At 45.0% G+C, this 26,231-nt stretch overlaps 1 long non-coding RNA gene across 1 annotated transcript in view; it reads left to right on the top strand.

Annotated features, from left to right (window-relative positions):
- LOC142557382 (uncharacterized) overlaps positions 1 to 26,231 on the top strand; it is a 75,257-nt gene that overhangs the window by 33,319 nt on the left and 15,707 nt on the right. The window contains exon 2 of the long non-coding RNA XR_012822765.1: positions 22,731 to 22,815. This is a non-coding gene — a long non-coding RNA (uncharacterized LOC142557382). The remainder of the gene's footprint in view (positions 1 to 22,730; positions 22,816 to 26,231) is intronic.

Below are 26,231 nucleotides of genomic sequence, written 5' to 3' on the forward strand. Positions count from 1 at the left end.
GCGGTGGTTTGGTGGTGCCATGCTTGTCGGTACCTGGAAACGCTTGCCGCGAACGGCTAGCTTTGTGGTAGAACCACGGGCTCTTGCATGGGCCTCGATGTGGCGGAGGCGAGCGCCAGCTGGAGTTAATGCAAGGAACCGGGTGCGCCGCTCCGTGGCCCCCAAGACGCCCATCGCGCCGGCGTTCGCAAGATGGTGCACGCCGCGGCCAGTCTGTGAAACCCGCGGCCGGTTTGTGTGTGAAGGGGTTTGCTTGAGTTTTCGCGTAGCAGAATTACGTTTTCTGGTATAGTCAAATTACAGTCCCAGAGCTATCATGTCATATCTGTAGGTTGTGTGCACGTCGTAGTTTACGATTTTTCTGCGTAATTTAGCTTGAGAAATTCAATTAGTCAGTGCCTTGCACCATATAGAAGTCCTGGGTATACGTGGTTGCAAAATCTTTTTGTCGATGCGACACCGGACGCAGGATTTCCTGCGACACGGGCTACCTAACGCTATCGCGTTAAAACAATGCGCAGCGGCGCGCGCCAGTTCACGCTTCGCATGGTTGTGCCCGTCGAAGCCGCCACAGCGCCAGTCGTAGCAGGGCTACCTCGCGGCTACTCTCGGATATCGCCGGCGCGCAAGGAGGAAGCGAGGAAACATGTACTGAATAAAAAAAAAACTTGAATAACACGATAAAATATGAATAACGCGAATAACACACGGCATGAAAACCGGCAAGTTCGGTGCAGTCTTGTTTGCTTGCCGTAACGAGGCAATCACTGCATCAGTACGAACTCGACAGGCGCACCCGAACGCTTTCTGCTTTCCTTTGTTCCACATCGAAACGCAGTTTTGTGTAGACGGGTTGACCTCCGTGCTTTCCATGCGGAAATATAACCGAGCAGAATAATAAAATGCACAGAAGGGTCGCGAACGGCACTGTTATGCTCTTATCGCAGGTCCGCAGCGGAGCCAGACATGAAGCATACTGTCGCGTGGCCGACGGCAACTAAACGAGTACCCAACCGATCAAGCTTGCTGTGCAGGAAGTCCTTTCTGTTTAAAGCCGCCATATTACAGCGTCCTTTCTCAAGTGCCTCCGGAAACTTCTACAGCCGAATGCACTCCACACAAACACTAACTCATGTCTCCATGAACATCGATCGCAGGGCTCTTGCATGAGCAGCTTCGTCGTTCGCTGGTTGTTGCCGCAGCCGAAGCCAGCACAGTATGGCTCGGAGGAAGGACCCTTGTAAATACCGCTTACCGGTTGCCGTTAGAAGACGTCTAACGCAAATAGCTCAGCAGATGCGGCAAGAATACGTTTCAGAACATAGAAACATGCCAACGTGAATTGCAACAGCTGCCATTTCAGCCCGTCTTCCGCTGTCCCCACGAGAAGGCACCACCTGGGGACTATTCTGTATATGTGCACCTTGTGGACATGTCCATTTCGTCTGCTGCTTAATTGCTGATTGACTATGGACGCCTGTCTGCTTTAGATGCATGCCCCAGCCCAGCCGATGAGAACTCCGGCAGCAGACGAAATGGACATGTTGTAAGAGTATGGGCAAGGCATCTAAAAAGTTGTAGCTGGCCCATGCCGTCCTCCAACTCATCCACCCTAAGGACGTTGTTGAAGAAAGGAACTCGTTTTCATCGAGAACGAGGAGTACTGGGTTTATTTACAATATGTACATGAAGAGTGGTGAACGTTACATCCCATCAGTCCAGCATGAGTGAAGTGAAGCACACGGAGGGGCCGAGAAAGGTCTGCTTAAGAACACCTTGACCTCCCTAGATCCCTAGACCAGGGAAACTGCCATCCAACCTTCGTCCAATCGAAGCGTCCAAAGTCGTCGAAGGGCTCGCGTGGAGGTCGAGTATTCACGCACTCACTCCAGCACTTCTGTTTACTGCAGACACAGGGAGGAGGGGGGATCTTCGTAGACAGGGGTTGTTACGCTTGACTCAAGCTGGCGCGTCTTGGTTCCTGTGAAGAAACCGCAGATAGCTGGAGCTCCTTGCTCCAGCTAACTGTGGAGTTTCTTGCTCCCGTTGCTCCGTGAAGGCGACAGTGAAGCAACAAACAATACTCGGCCCTCCAAACCTGCCTCGCCTTGCTGGCGCCGCTAGTCTGTCGGTGGGAGACGCATTTGTTAATGCATGGAGAGCATATCTGCGTTTCCATGTACATGAATCGGCGAAGTAGAGTTGGAATTGAGCACCAACATGAAATCTAGTGCTTCTAAAGCAGAAACAAAACGCCTTTGCTATATATCGGTCGCTCGCAAATAAAAATAAATAAATAAACTAAAAGGACGCAGTCGTTCTCCTTCGGGGGAAGGAAGTTTTCGAGAACGCCAAATCACATCTAACGTTAATATCTAACAGTTTTGTTATGTTTTGATGACAAAACAATAAATTAATAATCGCCCCTTGGAAATAGAGATTGGTCTAGTACATCATTTATTTTTGCTCCGATTAGGTGAGTGTTTCGGTTGTTTTGCTGCGTTATTTGAGAAATATGGTATAAAAAGCAATATTTTTACAAACAAAAATTAAACATTCGTCCCTCGTCAAACTATATTTCAAGAGTTTCGGAAGGAATAAATTTATTGCGTAGGGACAGAGTTTTGTTGGTACGATCATTACAGTCTTTGGAAGAACGTGACACAAGTTATACCGAGGATAAGAAAAAGCGTTCCATAAGAGGGGAGGGCACAGAAGCTATCTGAAATATCTCCTACTCTGATATCGTATCTAATGAAGCAGCGGGAGACGCCTCACAGCAAACATCGATCCGGGAGAGGCTTTATGCTTGCGATAAATACGGGATGTTTAATCGTATCGTTAAGATTTATCTTTACAAATCACTTATGACACGTTGCACAATTCCACTGTTTGAGTTATTCACAGAGGGAGACATTATTTGCATGAACAATCAAACTAATAATGCTTATCATGAAAATTTTTTTTGTTACTTATCTTTTAAACTACTTCCTTTACGCCACATGTTCATATTTACGAAGTGTAGCCAGTTAATTGTACGGCTATATTCACTAGCAACGAATTCTCAGTAGGACATCAGTGTTGAGATTCGCGTTCCGAAAGTTTGCAACAACATGCAATGCTGCTGCAGTAACTTTCGAGCCTGAATGCGTAAAAAGCGTTTTTTGTTGTTTGTGTGGGTGATTTTTGTTCAAATTCTGGCGTTTTAAGTGCCGAAACGACGATGTGATTGTGGGGCTCGCCGTAGTGGGGGATTCCGGATTAACTTTGACCACCGGGAGTTTTTTGAACGTGCGCATAAGCGTGGATGGTACACGGGTGTTTTCGTATTTCTTCCCCGTCGAAATGTGGCTGCCGCGGCCGGGATTCGTGTCTTATTTTTTTTTTAAAGGAAGTGAACCAACATTGCATTTTCACCGCAAGTTTGACTGCGCTGGTCTCAAAGATGGTGCTATACTCTCAAAATTTCATCAGAAGCGGACGAGCGTGGTGAAATCGCTGGCTTGAGTGCGTGCGTTGCAGTATACCTGCTCAAGTAATTAGTTAAATACTGATTCAATTCAATATGTTAATAGTGAAGTATATGCGAATTGGTTTTCCGTTCAGTGCATACATCCCCGAGTACTTGAGTGCAATAAGTAGATTTGTGCCGACCTCCACAGGTGATTTAAAAAAAAGTATTTCTGTAAACATTAAAATAAAACATGCAGTAGTATAATGCCGTGTTATTCCTCTACGGCACTGCCTTCTGTGGGTATTCGAAATACGAGCACACGGGCCTCGAATCTCTGTTTAAAACAATGAGGAAAAGAACTGCGGCTTCAGACGGGACGCCAGACGAAGTAGTGGACAGGACAGGCGGTGTCTGGATGACTTAGAACACGCCGCCCAAATTTCCAAGCACTGAAGCAGCGCGATCACGCTATCATTCGTGTGTTCTTCTCCTCGCTTATATTTTCTGAAGGGTCGCGGGTTCGATCCCCAGGGGCACCGTTGGGGCGACTGGCTCTTCCTAGGCAGTGTGACGCATCAGAAGCTGATCAGGAGGAGTAAACCATTCGAGGATGGCGGAGCGGAAAGGGCGAGGCACAGTAAACCGACATTCATGCGATTGCGGCAATCCTTAACGACGATAAATGGTCCATATGGACTTTGGACAAATGGACGAATGGAGTTTTACACTCGGAGCGTTGAACAGAACTGGTCGCTTTTTAAGAATAAATTTAATGAATTGGTGCAAAAATACACACCCCTGCGAGTTGTCCGGTGTAACCATCGAGCAGCGTGGTTTAATGCATCGCTAAAATGTATCTGGAACAGGAAGAAGCGGCTGTTTCGCCAAACTACAAAAAACGGAACACAAATGATAGCTGGCGTGCGTATCAGCAGGTTTCTCCACTGTTTAAAAACGCAGTCAAAGAAGCTAAACGCGTTTTCTTTTACAATACGCTTCCATCTCTGCTGACTGAAAATACTAAAAAATTTTGGAAAACTGTCAAGCGTTCCGAATGTAACACAACATCGTTAACTGATGTACATGGCGCATTAGCAGGGAAGAAGTTTGGGCGTGTTGGTGGGATGCATTCAGACCGGGATACATAGCGCAAAAATTACACAGGGACAAGCACAACACAGGACGAGCGCTAACTTTCAACAATTGATTTATTGCAGCTGGTGAGTATATATATACTCACCTGGACGCCACTACAATAGAACACACTGAAGGGAAGGGGGAAAAGACAGTCATGTGACTATTATGCCCAAAAATTCAAGCTCTTTCCATGATAAAAATATAGACGGCGTGCTAACGCACTCGTCACCTGCTCTGGCTAACTCAGCTGCTTCCACAATTTCCCCCGTAATCTTATTCTTGTGGCGATAGACAACAACAGTTCGTTCTAATAGCGGGAAGCATGGAGCCTTCGCCTCACATTTTCTACAATGGGCAGCCAGATGCCCATCTAGTGCGATGCTCTCCACTTTGTTACTGTGCTCCGCCAAACGCACGTTTAAACATCTGCCCGTCTGGCCCACGTAGTACTTCCCACACGAGAGTGGGATCTCATACACAACATTGCGAGTGCATGCAACAAAAGGATCTTTGTGCGCGGTCGTGCAACCAGGCTTTGGTTTCCTCATGGGACAGCTCATCACACTCAACCTCAAGAGTTTGTTAGGTGCTGTAAACACAACGTTTACACCAGAACGTTGCCCGACCTTTTTTAGGTTGTGGGAAACCTTATGAAAGTAGGGAATTGCCGCCACTTTTCGTTTTTCCCTTTCTTGTTTCCTTTCTCTTACGTGGTCCGCTCTCTGCTCATCGCTCATGCGTGAAGTTAGTTTCTTTTGCGTCGCAGAATTCCTGCAAGGTAGCCTGAGACTCCTCAACGTAGCAGATCCGTTTCTTACCAAAGATTCTTCAGCTGTGATCAACTTCTAAAATGGAGCTGACGGCGAGTGTTTAACTGCATTTTCTGTGGACATAGAAGATTTGTTTTATTCATTGCCACATGAGGGTTTGCTGTGCAGTGCTGAGGCGGCAATAGATGAGCACGGCGCTGTCCTTTTTTCTAACGCTTGTGGTGTTAGTGTGGCAAGGTTTTTAGAGCTTTTATCATTTTATTTGAGGTCCACTTTTGTTCAATTTGACAATAACATCTACACTCTAAAAACTAAGGGAGTGCCGGGCACTCTCTTTGAGGGAGTAGCTGCTTGTCCCATATTTCACTCTCTTTTCGAGAGTAGATCGACCCTCTTTGAGAGAGAGTAGGTCAACTCCTCCTGACAGAGTTTTGTTACTCCACCGCAAGGGATCGCTAGTACTCTTCCGCAGAGTGATAATACTCTTCCCACAGGGAGTGCTAGTACTCTTCCGCAGAGTGCTAATACTCTCCCCGCAGGGTTAATAGTACACCGCCAGACCGAGTACTTCTACTCCCCCAAGCAGAGTGCTTGTACTCCTTCAGAACAGAGTGCTAGTACTCTTCTCAATACCCTCTTAGCCAAGTCCTGGTCACGCATGCAGGCAGGAAATCAAAATCAGATCAAATTAGGGCCGCTGATATACTGTTCCCTAGGCGGCTCCTCAGAGACACTGGCCCGATTCCAAGCGGCCTTCAGAATAGGCGTGAGCAAAGTTATGCAGGATTTTAAAGTCATTTTTTCCTACCGTGACGCGTGACTGCTCTGAAGCGGCCTATGCGTATGCGTCACGAACGCCACTGAGGAGAAAAAAAAGCGAATTAACACTTAATCTGCAAATATCTTCGCAAATTTCACAATCAGGGGTCACAGAATCTAATTAGAATACAATTGTCAAGGGAATCACACATACATATCAAGAATCACAATGCTCTATACATCATGTGAATTCGAACCCGCGTACACTTGCATTTGTACAATTCAAAACACACATCATAACCATTACACCACAACGCCGCCACGCCCAGTCGTGTTCTTTTAGAGGTTATATATATATATACCAAACGTATTTGATGAATCGGCTGTGGTGGGTGGGGTTTCTCTGCAGTGTGCTGTGCTGTTGTGTACTGGAATACGTGTGCGTTTGCATCATTTCCATTCCTTGCTACGACTAACGAAGGAAGACAACGTAGACGACAACGTGAGAACTATTCACGGCTTGTCGTCACCGCAGGAAAATAACAAATGTGCCGTTCAGCTCATGATCGAGTGCTTCTCCAGTCCATGTTCTCCAAAATACGCGGATACAAAGTGTTGCGCCAACCATCCACGTATGTGAATTTAATTCGCGCGTATACTGGTGAGCAACTGCGACGCCAGTACCAGGCATTTCGACGTGCCTCACGCTGCCGTGTAGGCGTTCTTTTCAAGTGCATTAGTTAAGAGTTTGGTTCAGTCCGCTGTGAGCTGTTGTCCTGCATTAGCAGCGGATCGTTAGCGTTTTGAAGCGCATGCATTCCAACATTTGGAGACTGCTTATGCCGATAGCCGCGTCAAATGCATTGGCACGCATGTTTAAATGACTAATGTGCCCACTTGTTACGCGTGCACTGCTCGTATCCTGTGGCAGTGCTCGTTCTAAAAGCTTCGAAGACCATCTACACTCATGCGTGTGTTCAATTTATATATGCGCAGGATGGACTTGCCGGCTAGTTGGTTGAGCATTTTAGAAGAAACAGTGCAACACAAGGACGACGCAAAAACATGCCACACCACGAAGCGCTGGTGTGGTTGATGCCTTTTTTCGTCCTTGTGTTTGCGCTGTTTCTTCTTCCACGATACACGCACACCACAGGTACGCGAAAGTTTAGGAGCATAAGTGGTTAACTCTGTTTTCCCCGTTTTCTCTCGGTGTCAATGGCACAGTGCGTTGCCCGGAATTGTGCACGCTTACCCCCATATGCAGAAATGCATCATAACTTGAAGCCCATGCTTGACTTGATCTAAACGACGCAAGTCGTGAACGCACCAAAAGAAAGGCAGTGAGCGTCTTGGGGGACGTTCGCACCAGGCGTCGTTTATATCAAGTCAAGCATGAGCTTTGTATTAGGATACATTTCTGAATACGGGGGCTAGACATCTGCTTCTTCCAGAAAATGTCGAAGAAACGCCCGCCAAAAGCAGGCACATTCGTAAACTTAACTAGGCAATACGAAGCTCCATAGAAAAAAAGAAGAGTGGTATTAAAAGCTTCCAGTATTTTTCTTTACTCCAAAATAGTTGCGCTCTCGTGGCTTCACTGTACAGAGATAGTGCAGCTTTAGCTAGAAAGCATGAATTTCCTAACTCCATGCCAAAATAAGCTTGTAAAATTATTTAGGTGCTAGAATCCAGCGTTTGTAGCGATCCTTGAAAATCCTTTATTTCTAAAATGCCATTTTCAAGGCATTGAAAACCCTTGAATTTTTAGAAGTACTGGAAAGTCCTTAAACTTGTACACTTGGCTAGACTTAGCAGAGATTGCCAAGCGCTTTTTTTTCCCTTCTGTGACACTCTTTCGCATGTCACAGAAAATTGTCTCTGGAGGTAATAGAAGGAAAGCGACATCCTTAAAGTTGAAATTACAAAGGAGCTGCAGATACCAGTTTTATGCACATGGAACCGGCGACAAATGTGCTTGGAGGAGCAGAAGCAGGAAGCTCAACAGTTGAGGCATTCGAAGAGAAACCGTGAAGAGTAAATTGAGAGCGACAGACACAATAAAAAGAAATTAGAAGTGACTATTGCTTATTTGATGGTGAAAAAAGTTGAGGCAACAGATGACATCACATACACTGTCAAACCAAACAGTATTCAAAAACTGCAAATGTTGCAGGTCCAAGTAGTTAATTGTGCTATTGCAGAAAAACTGAGTGCTTTCTTGAAATGCTTCCTTGTGTGCGTTTAGTGGTGGGCGGTGAAAGGCAAATTAGCAGTCTTGCAAATGTTTGAAATCACTGAAATGCGATTTTTGTTTTGTTTTCTTTTGTTTGCATTAAAGTTAACGGTGTTCTTGAACAAGTTATTGCCTGTCCAAACTACTACACACATTGCACGAGGTCCTTGAAGTTACTGTGTCGGGGCCTCGAAAGTCCTTTAAAACCATTGAATTTTTTTCTTCAATATTGCTACGAACCCAGTAGAACAACTGTCATGGAGTAAAAACCTTGGCTGAACAGGGGCTTATACGCAGAGCACAGGAAAACTAGAAATGCAATAGTGGGCATGGAGGGCCTTGAAAAAAATGTGCCACATCCGCTCGTCTGCCTTATGTTTCTGCACAGACTGTCGCATTTTTAATAGAAGTGCACTTTCTGTTCTACTCCAATAAACGCAACATTACGAACTCCAGTGTGGGGCAGTCCTTCAGCCAGTGCAGAACTTTTTCTGTACATCCGAGTCAGCTCTGTCATTTTTCCAGCGTTGTAGTACAAGATTTGTTAAACTGGTTTAGCAGAATATGAGCAGTATACTCTTACATTAGCTGTTTATTTGTATGCACAAGTTCAGGTCCTCAGTTTGGTTGCATGACAAATTGCCATACTTCAATAGATACAAGAAACAATTTTATTACAGTTTAATAAAATCCAAACAGTAAGAATCACAACAATATAATGACATACATTTCTTTTGGTACGTATACAGCCCATGTCTTGGCAGTGTATAAATTCAACTATACACCGCAAGTACTGTGTCCTGACCACTATTATTCACATGTGTAAAACCATCACAGCAATTCAACAAATATCACAGTAATTAGTGACATACACATTGTAACTGCTTTACATGAGCATAATGTATACAAATGGTCCCTGTGTACCTACACATGACTAGTGCCACCCGAGTACTATTACTCACAGGTGTAAAACCAACAAAGCAGTTCTTTAAAAAATATCACAGCGCTTAGTGACGTACATGCTGTAACTCCCTTGTAGAAACTTAATACAAACACGTGAGGACACAGAAAGCTAGCAGTGGGCATACATGGGAATACCACCGCCTCAATACTAATTCACAAGTGTAAAACCAACCAAGCAATTCTTTAAAGAATATCACAACGCTTAGTGACATACATTTTATAACTAGCTTATATAAGCTTTATACAAACATGAGAACATACACAAAGCTAGCGGTGCACCCGCATAGAAGTGCGGCCATCTGAACACGATTATTTGCAAGTGTAAGCTCAACAGAACAGTTCGTTATAGTGACGCACATTTTGTAACTGCCTTATACAAGCTTAGTGCAAGCACAAGAATGCAGAAAAATATAAATTAAAAACTTGCTCTATGCATACACAAACAGATCAACACAAATGGTAAACACCGCTTTGAAGACAAATGTGACTGTGGCAAAGCGCAGTGCTGTGCCGGTTGAAATTGCCACCCACAAAAGTATTGAGCAATGCTTAAACCACAGGCAATAAAGTGCTGAAAGACTGCGTCTCTAACGTAACTATTTTAATTCAAATTTCTTGAATATAGGGCTCGCTTGCAGATAAGGCATCTGATCCAACTGACCTGATTTTACACCTGCTACATGCATACAATGCACTCAGATATAACTGGTAATAATAATTATAAAAGGCATTTAAAAACTTGATAGTATGATGAAGATGCATGACTAGAAAAGTTCTCTCCCCCTCGTACTTGTTAAAAAGGTGTAAGTACGACACATGTTCTTTTTTTCCTCAATTTTTGCATTAATGGACAGCCGGGAACCTCGAACCGACACAAAAAAAAGATACTGCTATGTTAATAGTGTTATGAATAATTTTTTGTGAAAGCTTTTTTACAGACAAGTTGCAGTCTCGTTTCTGGAGGTTGAGCTGTATCTTGCAAAATAACTTGAAAAGTGGTCACATGGGAGCATGACACTATATCATAATGTTAGTTTCAGTTGACTCTCTTGCCCTACAAGTCGCTGCTCACTGTGGCCAGTGATGCAACAGCAGTGTCTGTGTGATTTTCATCACACTTCTGTCCTATGCCATTCTTACCAGAGTTGGCGGCACATAGATACCCAAATTTCGATAGTGTTGCTTTCTCAGGTGGTTGCTTTTGATTTGCTCAATATCAGTTGGCACTTCAGCTGCATCAAACTTCTTTTTTACCTCTTCAACAACAACATCAACAACAATCTTATGACACCTGTGTTGTCCTTCTAGTTGCCTACAAAGACCAGTCAATCTAGCAACAACACTGACAGTCTCTACTATCTTGTAATGGGGGAGAGGTGTGTCCCACCATGTGTTCCACATTGTTGTCACTATGTGGGCTGGCTGGGGAGGCAACAACTGTAATATGTTTGCATTTGCATATATTAAAGTGATGCTTGTACTGTGTTATAACACCTAACTTGGTCTTGCACTTGCTGCACAATAACACTGGCTCACAGTCGTGGTGAAAAGCTTTTGTATGTTGAGCAAATGAGTTGTATCCACTACAAAAAAAGTCAGTGATAGCACACATGTTGCTCTACCAGGCCTGGTGTGGTTCCTTCTGACACTGCTGCTGATGCTGACGCGCTGCTGCTTGCCTCGTACACTGTTGCAGCTGCAGTAGACGTGGCAGTCTCTGTATCTATTGCTGCCGTGTCATCTGTCATGGTAACTTCCAAGTGGTACCGGGCTCACTTCTGCAACAGAGATGTTGTTTGCCCCTTGAGGGCTCTCATGATCAGGGCCAATAATTTCGTAGGCATTGTCTCCTGCATCGAAGAACCAATAAGAACAGCATGAATTAATAAACATAGCTCTAGAAAGTACGGACATCAAGACTTAACCACAAGCTTTGCACATAAGTGACCGGGCTTAATGAATAATACTTGCAGGAGGAGTTACAATTGTTTGTGTATATTACAGGAAAGCCTCATCAGAAGATATTCAAGAGGCACGGGAAACATGTCTCTCGAAACGAAAAATTTTGAGACACTGAGGAGCCAGACTAGATCACTTTATTATGCATCATCACTAAAGTATGTTTTGATATATCTGAAGGAATAAATGCTCAGGGTGGCTTAAAGGGCCCCTAAACCACTTCTCGACATTTTTTGAACATTTCAAGTAAACACGCGTATCGAAATCAGAATGCCGTCACGATCGACGAAGCCAAATGCCAGAGTGCGTAGCACTGCCGGAGCACCACAATATGAAGAAAATGACCCCATGCGCCTCTCTGGACCTATCCTGCACCCCCCAGTTTGTCCTGACGTCACCAGGCTGTCTCTGATGATGTCACCAGTTTCCGGTGCTGTCGATTGGTCGAACGAAAGTGTACGACTGCCGGCAAGGCCTGCAAGCAAATACACACACTCCTTCCTCGTCGCGTTGCGCGCGATGCCATTGTGGGCAGCCAATGGGGGCAAAGAACAGAAACGCCAACAGAAGGGTCTCCCTACGAGGCTCTTCAACACGAGTCACCATATAGTTCCGTTGTATTAGCGCCACCCCTCGCAGGACGACGGGCCAGCGCGGCAGCAACAGAGCTCGTTGGTGTTGGCCTGTTCCGTAACATTTGGAGGTGTACTAGGCAAGGAAAAGACGATACTGTCCATATGGCGTGTACCAGATGAAAGAGTAAAATGAGTGGGGACTACTTTTCGATAATCAAACACACGTAGCTCCACTATTACTGCACCGTTTCGAAAAATTCTCGTGGCTACCTGTTCATTGCCTTATTGTGTAGAACTGCAACACCGCAACTAAATTTCAACCTCGGTAGTTTAGGGGCCCTTTAAAGAAGACATTCACAGCTTTTTAGTGACTGTAGATTGTGTTAGCTTCCTTCCCAACTTCTGGAATTTAAACACTTCACTTTGCAAGCCTTGTTGCTCGCAGTACCTTTGAGGTGCTCTTAGACGCTCGTCAGCTTCAACTGCCGACACTTTCTGCCCTGCACTGTCCTCGTTGCCCTCCTTTTTTGGTTCATGCTAAAAGAGACATGCGCGATTGACTTGTGTAAGGATTGTGTGATCTTTACGCCCTTAGGAGCACACAAGGTGCACAAAGTGAATGTGTCTGGGTTGTGTCCCTTCGAAGTAGTGAATACTTAAAAAGTCATCCTTAGTAACAAAGGTGTCTCTTGTATACAGTATTGTTAACGTGGCAAACATCGGAAAACCAACCAAACCATTTTCAGATGTCTCTTACAACCAAGTGCATCTTGTAATGAGATTCTACTGTACTGAATATTTTTCAACTATGGGTCATCTGCATGTACATATAGTCACAAAGACATGTTGTGTGGAATGGCGAATCGGGAAACAGTTCGTACTCTTACTTTTTGTCCCTAACATAAGCAGCTGATAACAATATGATAAAAAAGCAGGCAATGAGGCTAGAATGGAACATAATCCTTCAGCTCTAAACAGTTTTTTGGGCCCACATCATTCCCTCATATGACATAAGGAAACAATTTGATTGCAGTAGTGGCTGCATGTCATCTGAGTTGATTGAAACAAACTATACGTAAGGTTGTCCTGTATGTAATTTTATCAGAGTGCTTTTTAGATGTCCTGCTGGTGATCCTGGCTGCGCGATGCTTCTTATGGTTTTTGGCACGATTCCTTTTTTCCACTCCACTTTTTTTTCAGATTTTCTACCCTTTCCCTTCCCCCTTGTGTAAAATAGCACACTTGAAGTATCAAATCTGTTGAACTAACGTGTGTATCAAACCTGTTAACATGTGTGCTTCTCTGTGGTCTGTGTTGTATTTTTGCGCTGCACAATTCAATTCAAGATGAAAGATGGAACGTCCCTGCCTTTAGTTTGTGTGTGTGTGTGTATGTCTCTCTCATGTTTTGAAATATATGTACATTCAGGAGTGCCTGCATGCCCTTCTCTCCTGCTCCAGTGACGAAAAGGAGAGCCTGTTTATGTACCATAGTAAAAAATTCAATGGTTTTCGCTGTGCCCATTACATCCCTTATCATATGGATCTGTCACAATACAGAGTAGCAGTGGTCCATAATACTAGCCCATCCCAACATAATTATAAATTAACACATACCGACATGCTGCGAAACAGCTGTTGCAAAGCCGCTGGTGAAGGCAATTTCCACAGGACTGCAGTGGTACAGCCGAGTTCCACCTGTATAGTGACAAATCCATATGCGTGTTAGCAACTCAGTAGTTGCTGATGGTTTCATAAGCTTTACACTACACAATAAAGTAATCTAGACAACTTTGCTGGAACAAATGCACATAATTAGGACACCACTTAAACACTAACACGATTAATTGCCCCAATCTCTCACTCACTAAGGGATAATACTACTGAAACATCGGTGGACAGCTCAGATTAACACAGCCCATAAAGGACAAGCGCTCTTTGAGGAAAACAGCTATAACAGCGGTTAGTTTTCTTGATCAGTTTATGTGGTAGCTTTGATTTAAATGTCATGCAGTACTATAAAATACGAAGTGCCGCATTTCTAGCAGCAGAAGGCGTCGTCAGGCTCATGGTACAACAGATTTTTGCACTGTTTGTCAGTGAGCCGACACATACGAAGAAAACCGAATTCACACATACATATACAGTGTCAAGTGCACTCCTCCTTCTGAAAACGCAGCCACCAGTTCTAATGTTGCTGAAAGGAAAGGTTATATAAAGTGCGAGACTGCATGGAACTGCCACTTATGACTGTAAATGTATGGTCTGCTGATTGCAGAGGTAGTCACATGCTATTTCTAGTCTCTTTTAGAAGCGTTACTAAAGAATAAATTAAAATCTATTCATAAGTCACGAATTTCATGCATCCACAGTTTCGCTGAATAACCTGTGAGAAAAAGACATGTTTACCTGGAATAGCAACCTTTTTTCCTGCTGCAAAACTTTCCTTCGAATTAATGAAATAACTTTACAGCGTCATAATGCGTTTCTCGCAACTACTTGCCGGCAGTGGCGAGTTAGTGTTTATATCCGACTCATTGGGCGACAATACTGCCAAACACAAATGCTTCACGAACACGAGAACACGTCCCTCGCAGAGAATAGCAACCATATATGCCTCTGTGAGACATGATCGCACCTTTGTGGTCAAAATGTATATTAGAACGACATCACCATCTCATTAAAAAAAAAAGCCTCCGTACAAGGCAGCCGCCAACTGCATAATGTGAAATTGCAACTGATGTCCACTTACTGGTGGCCTATGTTTGAGTCACTTTTGGCAGTTGACTGGGTGCTGAGAAATGCACGTCCTGGGTTGTCCCTGCAAAACATACAGGGTTATGTCAAATGTTGAAAATATATATATGCCGGCATTTCATGAGTCGCAAAACAAACGAGTAAACTAATAAACAACTGTAATGTAAACAGAGTACACATCATAAGATAGGCTGTCAACTGTTAATGCATTACGCAAAAAACCTGATGCATAGGAAAGACTATATGTATACACACGAAACTGACACACAATTCGCTCTAGGTTTTTCTGTGCAGTATATTCAAATTATTATGTCTTGTGGTTAGAGCAAAATTAGTGTAAATTACGAACTAAATTATCTACCCTGGAAACTTTTCTTCAATATGCACCTGTGCGCGCTTCGAACGAGTAGTGTTGTAAAATTTACGTACATGGCATTTAACATAGTTGCTGAACACGGATTTCCTTTGCCCTGTGTCATGTACAGTGAGCTACATATAACTGCCCCCCCCTTTTTGTACTAGCCATACTGCGTGCCACTGCACCTATACGCACGTCAATAAACCTCACGACACAGAAATAAAAAAAGCGCCAATCACCCATGCCTGCATGTTGTAGTGGGCCTAACCTAACCAAGCATGGGCTGTTGCTTTTTAGTAAACACAGGCACCGTGCTCATTGCAAGTATGTATCATGTCACTAGGCAAATATGCAATTTCATTGTACCACTATTTTTTTATCACATGGATATATCTGTTGAGAGGCAAGACAAAAAGCAGTCACTTCTCAGAACTAATCAGCTTTCTTAAAACACATTTTTAACTTTTCAATGACACTTGCTGCTATGTGTTTGTCTCCAGAGAGCATACTTGATTTGACTTTCCAATCAGAGACATTACATAAATATACCATGTTAAGATGACTGCCTGGAGCACGTGAGAATTTTCATCTTTGTGTAACATACTGTATCTTGATTTTGTTGACATTTGGTCAAATGGTACACCCAATATACCCACATACTAGTTTTCATGTCCAAATAACATGCCAATGTATTTTGATTTTTTGGCATTGGCTCCTCTGCACTACGTGAAGTCGCGCTGCACTGGCTCTTTCACATCCTCGTGTCCCTGCAGCTGCCTTCTTGCGTTATATAAAGCGGGTGCCTGAAAAATATCGTATGCAAAAGTCAACACAAGGGCATGGTGCAAAACAACATCAAGACAGTCAAGGCCATGGCAATAAAAAAGTCTTAGCTCTTAGTCTTCCTAGTGAAATGCATGCAAAACATCCAAATGACTGCAACAGTCAACTGCTAAACTAACTTCAATTTTTAGATTTAAGCAAAAAAACAAATAAACCACAGTTCATCCATGTTTTTCATGAATGTTAGAATACTCCTGCTAATGAATAGAATATTGGTCATTTTCAGACGTCATAGGTCTGTCATGAGTCTGGTGTATCGCAAACACCACTTGTGACACATCCTAAGCACGTGCCCAGTGTGCCCCCCCCCCGGCACCATCCCTGGTTGTGCCACTGCTGAAGCCATAATTTGAGGATTATAGCTGCGAACATGATGCTCAGTAGGGATGAAAATATTGTCCTTCAGCTCAATGGATATATGGATGTGCCTATAAAAAAGGGCAACAAGGCTTGTTATGGCAAGCTTACCCACATTTCAATACTAACAAGTTCACTGCGGCCTGCATCTAAGCTTACTAAAAGGCATGAACTTATTTTCATGCATGAGGTGCGCAGTGGAGTTCATTTTTGACAGACCCGACTACTGCTGCAGTTTGAAATCTAGCATTTTAGATTCTTGTAGGCATGTAAAAGTTGCAGTTAAACCGCAGTTATTAGTTTATTACACCAACCTATTGTTCTGTGTACGACAGACTGGTAACACGGAATTAAAGCAACATTTTATTTTTATATTTTATTTCTCTACTAAAAACATTCAAGCGATAAACACATCTTGATCTGCCATGCTATAGCAAAATGCACACATAACGCTTGTAACCCCCAGAGGAAGGCTGATTTAGCTGTTCATACGACATAACTCTGACACGCCAACTCATATTAGCAAATGCACAGGCATGTCCAAAACAATAAGCGTATGCAAAGCGCCCCTGCAATTGTTTTTCCACACAGTAGCCGTTATATTCGATGCCGATGCGTAACTAGCTGCTCGACAATTCACCGAGTTCGTAGACATAAGCATCCTTTCAGTTTCGCACCGTGCACGAAAACCGCAACAGGAGACAAAACCAGACCTATAATCACACCATTTCAACATGAGCAAAAACAGTTCAGTCTTAGGGATAAACACTGTGAGAGCAATTTGTGCGCGACGGCGACGAGCGACGGCTTCGAGCGACAAAACGGGCCGTCGCTTGAACAGATGGCTCGGTTCTGGAAATCTAGAAATCGTCGCTCGTCGCCCAGAAGTGCTATGAGCGACTAGCCAATAGCGCGAAGCCGGAACTGGATGTACATACATCGCTCAAATACTACAGATTGTCGCGCGGAACGAGCAAATGATTCAATTTTTATACGTGCAAGGATAAGAACGTACTGCAAGACCTCCGGAAATATTTTATGCTACTTTTTATAGTAAAATACATCAACGTAAATTACTAAAGCACGCGTCACGCGTGACTGCAGCCCTCATGCCGGCAACACCGGGGAGGCGTCGCTCAAAATCGTCGCTCGCACGGAGTACGACTTGTAGGCGACGAGCGAACGCGACAGCCATCTCCGTCGCGTCGCTTATAGCTGCCGCGCGCAAGATCGCTTATATGGGGTTTATACTTTTTTCAGCATAAAACATGGATTCCTCATGCGTTTTCAGTAAGTTCAAGATAACGCGCCCAACTGACCTCTTGCAGCATGCAGCTGAATGCCTGCGGCAAAGTTTCTAACTAGCACTGGTGCTGCACGTAACTTCAGTGGTCGCAGATTCCCCCTGAGCGAGACACCGTCAAGCGCGCGGTTTATTTATAAAAAAAAGCATGCTGCCAGCAAAATGACGCCTTCTGTTATGTGATTCCTTAGTTCAACAGCGTTCCGTACACAGTAGACTGCCAAACTGAATAAATTCAAACACACAAAACGCACGCTAATCACGCTCCGCATAGGCTCGGAATCACGGGCTGGTGAACTAACCATTTTAAGCGTCCTCTCGCCTGGCGTCTTATTGAACATACCATAGTTCTGGCAGCGTTTGCGATTTTTAAAGCTCTTACGGACAACGGCAAAGTGATAAAATCACATGCAGTTATCGCGACGACTGGCTTTTTCTATTGACATCGAGAGACACAGCGCGTATACCTAGTCCTTTGTCAATCGCGTCGGCTAAGCGCAGCGACGACTTCCTGGCGATAGCATGACATATACGGACAATGTGCACCTAAGTTAGAATTCACTTACCGTGGAGGATTTGCTGTTATATCCAAGGCATGACGAACGACAGTCGTGTTTTCGTGGCGACGCGAGATGACTGACATACGATCTCCCTTAGCTGGCCTTTGCTGCTGAAATGCATTGGCTGCTGCTGTGCTGCTCGGCGGACGGTCACCTTTCTCCGGTGCTGTGTTGTTCCGCGATCTTGAGCGCGCGCGCGCGCGGTGGAGCAACTCCGAGTGAAAAAGTAGAGCGCTCGCTACGCGTTCCGTTGAACTGCGGTGGCCTGTTCTCTTAGAAGCAAAACGATGTGTTCTTTGCTCAGCGTGCATGAATGATACATTGCCATGTTCGGGGCCAGCCACCTACAGTTGAAGCAGAAGATTACGCTACGTTTTGTTTTCTATTGCCGCAAGAGTCTCTCTTTTCTAATGTCGCAAGAGTCTTTTCACTCCCTCTCTTTGAAGGGGAGAGTGAAAAGCACATTTCACTCTCTCCTTGGTGACAGAGTGAACAATGCATTTCACTCTCCTCGACATTTTGCGAGAGTAAAACGACGCTTTGAAGAGTGAACCGGCAGCTTCACTCCTGCGATACCCTTCCTAGTTTTTAGAGTGTACCTGCCAAAGCAGCGTGTTTGCATAGGCTCTTGCATAGCGCCCATTTTAAGTGACCTGTCTTTAGCTCGTTCTGACAAAGCTTTTGCTGTGCGGGTGGGTGATTTGGGCGTTGTGAAGGTTTTTAGATATGTAGATGATTTTTTGGTATTTTTAGATAGATCCCTACTTGACCCGGCTGCCAGTTCTCATGTAGATTGCCGTTTTGACTGTTCAAACCCTGCTGTTAGCTGTATTCTTGCCTCATTCAATGAGTATTATAGGCCACTTACGTTCACTACTGAATTTCCAGCGCAGGGCAATATCAGGTCTTTAGACTTGCGTTTGCATTTCAAAGCCGAATACGTGTATTGGGTATATGAGCCCAGAGCTAATAAGCCGCCCTTAAGGTACAGTTCTGCACACTCTAAACTCATAAAAAGAAGCATCGTACCTTCTTTCCTTTCATGCGCTCTATCTAAGTCATGTGCTCACTTGCTAGATGAAGGCCTTAGTAAGCAGGTGGCTCGTCTGGAAGCAGCGGACTATCCGAGACATATCATTATCTCGGTTGCGGAAGGCCTGCATCGTCAAAAGAAACTAACTTCACGCATGAGCGATGAGCGGAGAGCGGACCACGTAAGAGAAAGGAAACAAGAAAGGGAAAAACTAAATGTGGCGGCAATTCCCTACTTTCATAAGGTTTCCCACAACCTAAAAAAGGTCGGGCAACGTTCTGGTGTAAACGTTGTGTTTACAGCACCTAACAAACTCTTGAGGTTGAGTGTGATGAGCTGTCCCATGAGGAAACCACAGCCTGGTTGCACTACCGCGCACAAAGATCCTTTTGTTGCATGCACTCGCAATGTTTTGTATGAGATCCCACTCTCGTGTGGGAAGTACTACGTGGGCCAGACGGGCAGATGTTTAAACGTGCGTTTGGCGGAGCATAGTAACAAAGTGGAGAGCATCGCACTAGATGGGCATCTGGCTGCCCATTGTAGAAAACGTGACGCGAAGGCTTCCCGCTATTAGAACGAACTGTTGTTGTCTATCGCCACAAGAATAAGATTACGAGGGGAATTGTGGAAGCAGCTGAGATAGCCAGAGCAGGTGACGAGTGCGTTAGCGCGCGTCTATATTTTTATCAAGGAAAGAGCTTGAATTTTTGGGCATAATAGTCACATGACTGTCTTTTCCCCCTTCCCTTCAGTGTGTTCTATTGTAGTGGCGTCCAGGTGAGTATATATATACTCACCAGCTGCAATAAAACAATTGTTGAAAGTTAGCGCTCGTCCTGTGTTCTGCTTGTCCCTGTGAAATTTTTGCGCTATGTATCCCGGTCTGAGTACATGGCGCTGCTGTTACGCAAGAAGAATGTGCTTCTGTACTGAATTAAGTGTTTTCTAAATCATTTTTGAATAACATGTTGCCCTGTGCTTCTCTACCTGAAGTTGTTAGGATGAATGTTTCTCATGGAACCCTTGTTAATTGATTACGATGTTGTCGTGAAGTTGATTCTTAAGTTAAAGATTTCGTCATCGTCAGAAATAGACGATATTAATTCTAAGTTGTTGAAAAATACCGAAGTGTACTCATCCATAATTTTGTGCAACATCTTTTCGCGATCTATTCTGTCGTTTTCATTACCAAAGGATTTAGAGTCGGGAAGGTGGTTCCATTATTTAAGCCTGGCGACGTGAATTCACCTTTAAACTACAGGCCCATTTCTCTAACAAGTGTGCCATGCAAAATTCTAGAGCATATAATATACTCTAATCTTATCAACTTCCTAGGAACAAATTCATTTTTTTCCCTACTGGTCAGATTGGTTTCCGTAAATCGCTTTCCCGTGATACTCAACTTATTCCACTTACCCATGAAATCGGTGCCGCGTGGTATAATGGATTTCACATTGACGCCATCTTCTTAGACTTTTCTAAAGCATTTGATCTCGTCTCTCACCACTTACTTTGTCTAAAATTAGATACACTCAACATTGACCGTATTATGATCTGATGGATTGACCACTTCTTATCCAATAGAACACAATTTGTCTCAGCTAACAATTTTGACTCTTCGCTGTGTCCTTTCAATTCTGGGGTGCCGGAAGGTTCTGTTCTCGCACTCTTGCTTTTTATTATTTATATTAATGATTTTCCTAACTGTGTAGCGTCCTCCATAAGGTTATTTGCAGACGATTCTGTCATTTACAGAGTAATATCAAATTCTGACACTCTAAAACTGCAATCTGATAGAGACAAGGTAACTAACTGGTGAGACACTTGGAAAATGCGACGTAATAGCCAAAAGTGCAAAGTAATGAGGATTTCCCGCAATACTGCTTCGTCTAACCTATCCAACTATCACTTGAAGAACTCTGTACTCGAAGAAGTCAGTTCCTATAAATACTTAGGCCTCCACATAGCATCTAATTTTTCCTGGCAAACACACATAAACCTCATCACTAACAATGCTAACCGTACGCTTGGTTACCTCCGTCGCAATTTCTCTATGGAAGAAAGTAAATGGGCTGGGAGAGTGTTCAGGTATCTGTACAGGAAAACATTGATTCACAGTGGAGGAAAAAAACTAGGAAGCTTACCAGCAAGTATGCGGCCTGTATGGTGGACAACACAGCAACAAAGAAGGTCAAGAGGAAAGTCAGAGAGGCTGAATTAATCTCACGGGTGGCGGCAATGGAAAAGAAACCTGCCATGAGTAATACTTAAGAGCAAAAAACGAGATCAGGAAAGAAACCATTTCTGATAACTCAAAGGGAAGCTCATTACTTTTCGAAGCGAGATCGGGATGCCTTAGAACGCGCACCTATAAAGCGAGATATAAGAAGGAAGAAGAAGCATATGCTTGCTGCGGTAAAGCTAGGGAAACTACGGAGCATGTTTTATTAGAATATGAGGACGTCTACCCAGCCGTCGATTTAGGCACCACTGGCCTCCTTGAAGCCCTTGAGTTTAGCGGCAGCAGTGGAAAAAGTAAACATGTCCGCAATAGACATTAGTAAGAGGCGATTGGAGGATTGGTGGAAGAAAAGTAGGGAAACGACAAAAAACGGACACGTACAAAAGCACAGTTCGCAATAGGCGATCAGAAAATTTGGGTGTGGTAGTTCATAGTGTTTTTTTTTCCTTTTTTATATTTTAACATAAGTAGGAAATGAGGCAGTACGATAGCAAGAGCTTGGTGGCGCAACCCACCGCCCCGTTCCAAAGGGGACGCTCATAAGATCCATCCATCCATCCACCGATGAAAGGCCGTCTTGAACGTAGGGGCTCCTATGGAAGCTTCGCTTCAATATATATTTACCTTGTACGAACCGTGGGAATTGGTGGATGGGAGGGTAATTTGATGTAGGTACAAGCTTGTGTTAGTGTTGAATATACTGACCCTACTTAGGGTTAGCAGATACTACGTTATGTTATGTAGACGCCATAGATCTGAATTTCCAGCTCCTGTAGGCGGCCGCCATGTTTCTGTTTTGATGATGATGATAATGGTGAGAGGGCTGCGAGAGCAGCGCGGCCGGCAATGGGCCTCAGCGCGTGTGCGGTGGTCCGTCGACCCCGATGGCCCTTTCCGAAATCGCTTCAGCCGTGTTGTCTTCTGTGAACGTCGGTAACTGTTGCTTCTTTAAAGCGATCACATTTCAGGTGAGATAACTATACTGCGGAGATAACTTTGCGAGAAGGCTCAGCGGCACAGTGTTTGTTCAACGATAATGTAGCATCGTCAGCTTCACAGCAGTTGTAAAGTTGTCCAGTTAACCCAGCTTTCTTTCTGCGATATCTGTATATTTACACAACTATGTTTTGGGCGGCTTGAAGCACTGTATGTAAGGATAGTAGGGGATATGAATTGATGCAATAAAACAGAACAGTGACACCACAGTTTCAAGAGAGCCATTGAGGGCGGGTCGGTTAGTCATGTGCTAAAAGTTGCCTGGCCAAATGATATTCAGGGTGTCGATTTCACCTAAGAGATACAAAACTATTTGCAAATTAAAAAGCGGTTCATCGCTAAGAAAGAATGCCGGTGAAGAGGTGAAGAGGTATATTTTCGTGAGATTAGAAGGGAAATACTTTTTCCTCCCTGTTTCTATTGCAGGGCACTGAATGAGAGCATGGAGCACTGTCAGACTATTGCCGCACTTACTACAGTTTGGTGGATCGCCCCCAGTCGAGAGATAAGAGTGAGTACCGTATATGTGGCCTATCCTTAATCGGCAAATAAGTACTTCCTAGTACCGTGCTGTTTTCCCACATATCGAGTTACCCAGTTTTGGTTTTATTATGTGAAGCTTCTACATTGCTTGTGCCACTCGCCTTGCCGATGATTCCTCAATTTACGGAGTAGAAAAGGCCTTAATTCTGTGGCAAGGATGGGGATATTTCCATCTGTGTGGCTAAAAGTTACTGACGTAGCGCTTTCGTCAGCAGCTTCGTTGCCTCTTATACCTGTGTGACCAGGTACCCAGCATATGACACTCGCTTGATTGGACATATATAGGGAGCGCAACACACTGTACAGCTCACTAAAAATTGAGTTCCTATATTTTCTTGGACTAAGTAAAGCTGTGACTACACTTAATGAATCTGTATGCACAATAGCCCTAGCAAGGTTTGTGAGTCTTATGTTTTCAATAGCCGAGAGCATAGCGTAGGCTTCCGCTGTAATGATACTTCTGTGTGGATTTAGTGCCCCGGATACTGAAAATGAAGGTCCCAGAGTGGCATAGGAAACTCCATTACGGGAATCGGAAGGGTCTGTATAGTATTCTGTACAGGAGTACTTCTCCCGTAGTTCACGAAAATGGAATTGTATATGTGCTACTGGCGTTCGCTTAAATATTTCTATGAAAGAGATGTCGCATTGAATGGTCTGCCATTCCCACGGTGGGGGCAGGCGAGTGGGTGCAATTAGGACATTCTCTGGGACTAATACACCTGTTTTTTCTGCCAGTGCTATCAAACGAAGGTTCAACAGAGCCCTAATAGCTGGGCAACACGTCGAAAAACACAACCTGCCAGCACCAACTGCACGTGCTTTCATTTTCGCCCGTCTACTGCAGTCTCCACCAGAAGGCATCACGTGGGGTCTATTCTGTAAGTGCCCACCTTGTGGACATGTACGCTTCGCCTCCCACTGAACTGCTGAATGTCTGTGGAGCGCCTGTCTCTTTTATAGAGTCATACACCCGCCCAGCCAACCAAAACTACACCGGCAGATGAAATGGACATGTTTTAAGAGTTGGGACCGGTCACGTAAAAAGGGGTAACTGGCCCATTCCGTCGTGCGACTAATCCACGCTAACGACGCTGTTGAAGGGAGGAAGTTGTTCTCATCGAGAACGACGAGTAGTGGGTTTAAGATATCTACGTGAAGAATGGCGAACGCTATATCCCATCACTCCAGCATGACGGAAGTAACGTACAGCGAGGAGCCTACAAACGTCCGCTTAAAGGGGTTGGGACACCAAATTCTTAGGCTTTAAGAAGCATGTTGTAGGCTGCTTCCGTATGCAAGGACACCCAGAATGTGGTATTGGACGCTGCAAACATTTCAAGATAACTTTAATTCAGCTCCAAAAAGTCATTAAAAACTCCTTCTCGTGGTCGAGGCCCATCGCTAGCGCGGCAGTTATGACGTCACAGAGGAGGAACGAAAATATTGACGTCATAGCACAGTAGCACAAAAACGCGACGTATGATGAGTAGCGATGAAATGCCGATTACGGAGCCTGCTGAGCCGAGCGACCGTGCATAGCCTCCACTGTGACCGAGCTACAGGCATATAGAAATGCTTTCTTAATTCAAAGAAGGGGCAAGGCGTGCAGACACGGACACGAGAGAAGTGGACAACACGAACGCCGCGCGGCGGACCGCGAACGGGGAACGCGTGTAACACTAGCCGGCCGACTGTGAAAGGGACCAGGATATGCGGCGTTCCTGTTGTCCGCTTCTCTCCTCGCAAGTCGCATAGTTCGGCAGCTCGGAGCGGTCTCTCGTTCGCTTGGCCTTTCTCAATTACCGGCACGGAAACTCGCCGCACGCCGTTCGCGGGCCTCCGTGCGACGGCGGTTTTGCTCGCGAACGGCGAGATTTCCTTGCCGTAGATAGGACGGGCCCGGGACCCATTTATGTGGCAGCCGTGCGGCGAAGCGGCCAATCAGCGACCGAGGAGTGGTCACTCTGGCACCGACGGCAGCCTCACCGCCTCTGATCGTTCGGCACCTCCGATATCGTCGCTAGGCCTTTTCCGGTTCACTTCAAAGCTAAAGCTCAGGGCGCTTCGGAATGAATCACCGACTCTCACAAGCCGCAATATATTCTTACCGTTGCTGTCGCTCTTCGCAATAATAATAATTGCGACATGCACTTCGAATCGCCAGTTGTATACGTCTGCTGGGAGAGCAAGCGTACGCGCGAGCAGACGACGCAGCATCGTTTTACGTCACTATTTTTGTGGCCCACGTGACCAAGCCATGTTGCGTTTCCTCGTCTGTGAGGTCATAGCATCCCCCGGAGCCCAGAAACCGAAACCGAAATCGCTCGGTATAATAATGCTATTATTAAATTATTTATCGGGTATATATGAATCCCGTTGTGTGTGTCGTGCTCCCTGAAGCATGACGCAACGTTTGAATAAAAAAAACGCATGGACGACAACTTTGGTGTATCCACCCCTTTAAAAACGTTCTGTCCTTCCTACAAACCCTAGGCCAGGGAAACAGCGGTCCAACCTTCGCCCAGTCGGAGCGTCCAAAGTCGTCGAAGAAGCCGCGCTGGAGGGCGAGAGTTCACGCACTCGCTCCCGCACCTTTGTTCACTGCACACACAGAAGAGGGGGGGGGGGAGGGGCTCGTAGACAGGGGGTTGTCTCGCTTGGCTAAAGCTGGCGCGTCCTGGTTCCTGGGATGACCGTGCAGTTAGCTGGACCGTTTGTCAAGCGACCGTGGTGGTAACCGGGGTCCTTGAAGGAACGCCTTAGAACACATCTTTTCCAGGAGTTCTTTTTTTGCTCCCATTGGTCCGTGAAGGCGACAGTGAACCAACAAACAATACTCGGTCCGCCAAACCTGCCTCGCCTTGCTGGCGCCGGTAGTCTGTCCGTGGGAGACGCATTTGTTGGCTTCGCTAAGCTATTCGTCGCAGTGGTGCGGGAGAGGCCAGAAGGTCACTAACCCCGTCGGACGATTGTAACAATGTCCACTAGGTGGACACTTACATAATAGCCATTCCCCCCCCCCCCTCGTTTTCGATGATAGCGGTGCGGTTTCTACACGTTGATGTCTTATGCATGATGCGACCTTGCTTGTGTTGATGCAATACTCGGGAACGAATTAGGCTGACTCATTTTCCTGGGCGGCACTGAATCATTGTCACTGCTCGACATTCCAGGATATCCATGCCCGAGCCGTCTTTCTGCACTCTCAATAACCGAGAGGACGTTGGTGTTACGGTGCAAGTGGAATAAGTGGGATCGTGTACGCAACGTAACGCGTCTGTCCGCTATGCGACGTCCGGACTATTTGCACCACGTCATTGGAGCGTTGGTGAATGCACTTCAGCGCAAATCTTCGATTCTTCCGTCCGAACATTCGACGCA

The sequence above is a fragment of the Dermacentor variabilis genome, chromosome 9, assembly GCF_050947875.1.
Source record: "Dermacentor variabilis isolate Ectoservices chromosome 9, ASM5094787v1, whole genome shotgun sequence".
In the NCBI taxonomy this organism is placed as follows: domain Eukaryota; kingdom Metazoa; phylum Arthropoda; class Arachnida; order Ixodida; family Ixodidae; genus Dermacentor; species Dermacentor variabilis.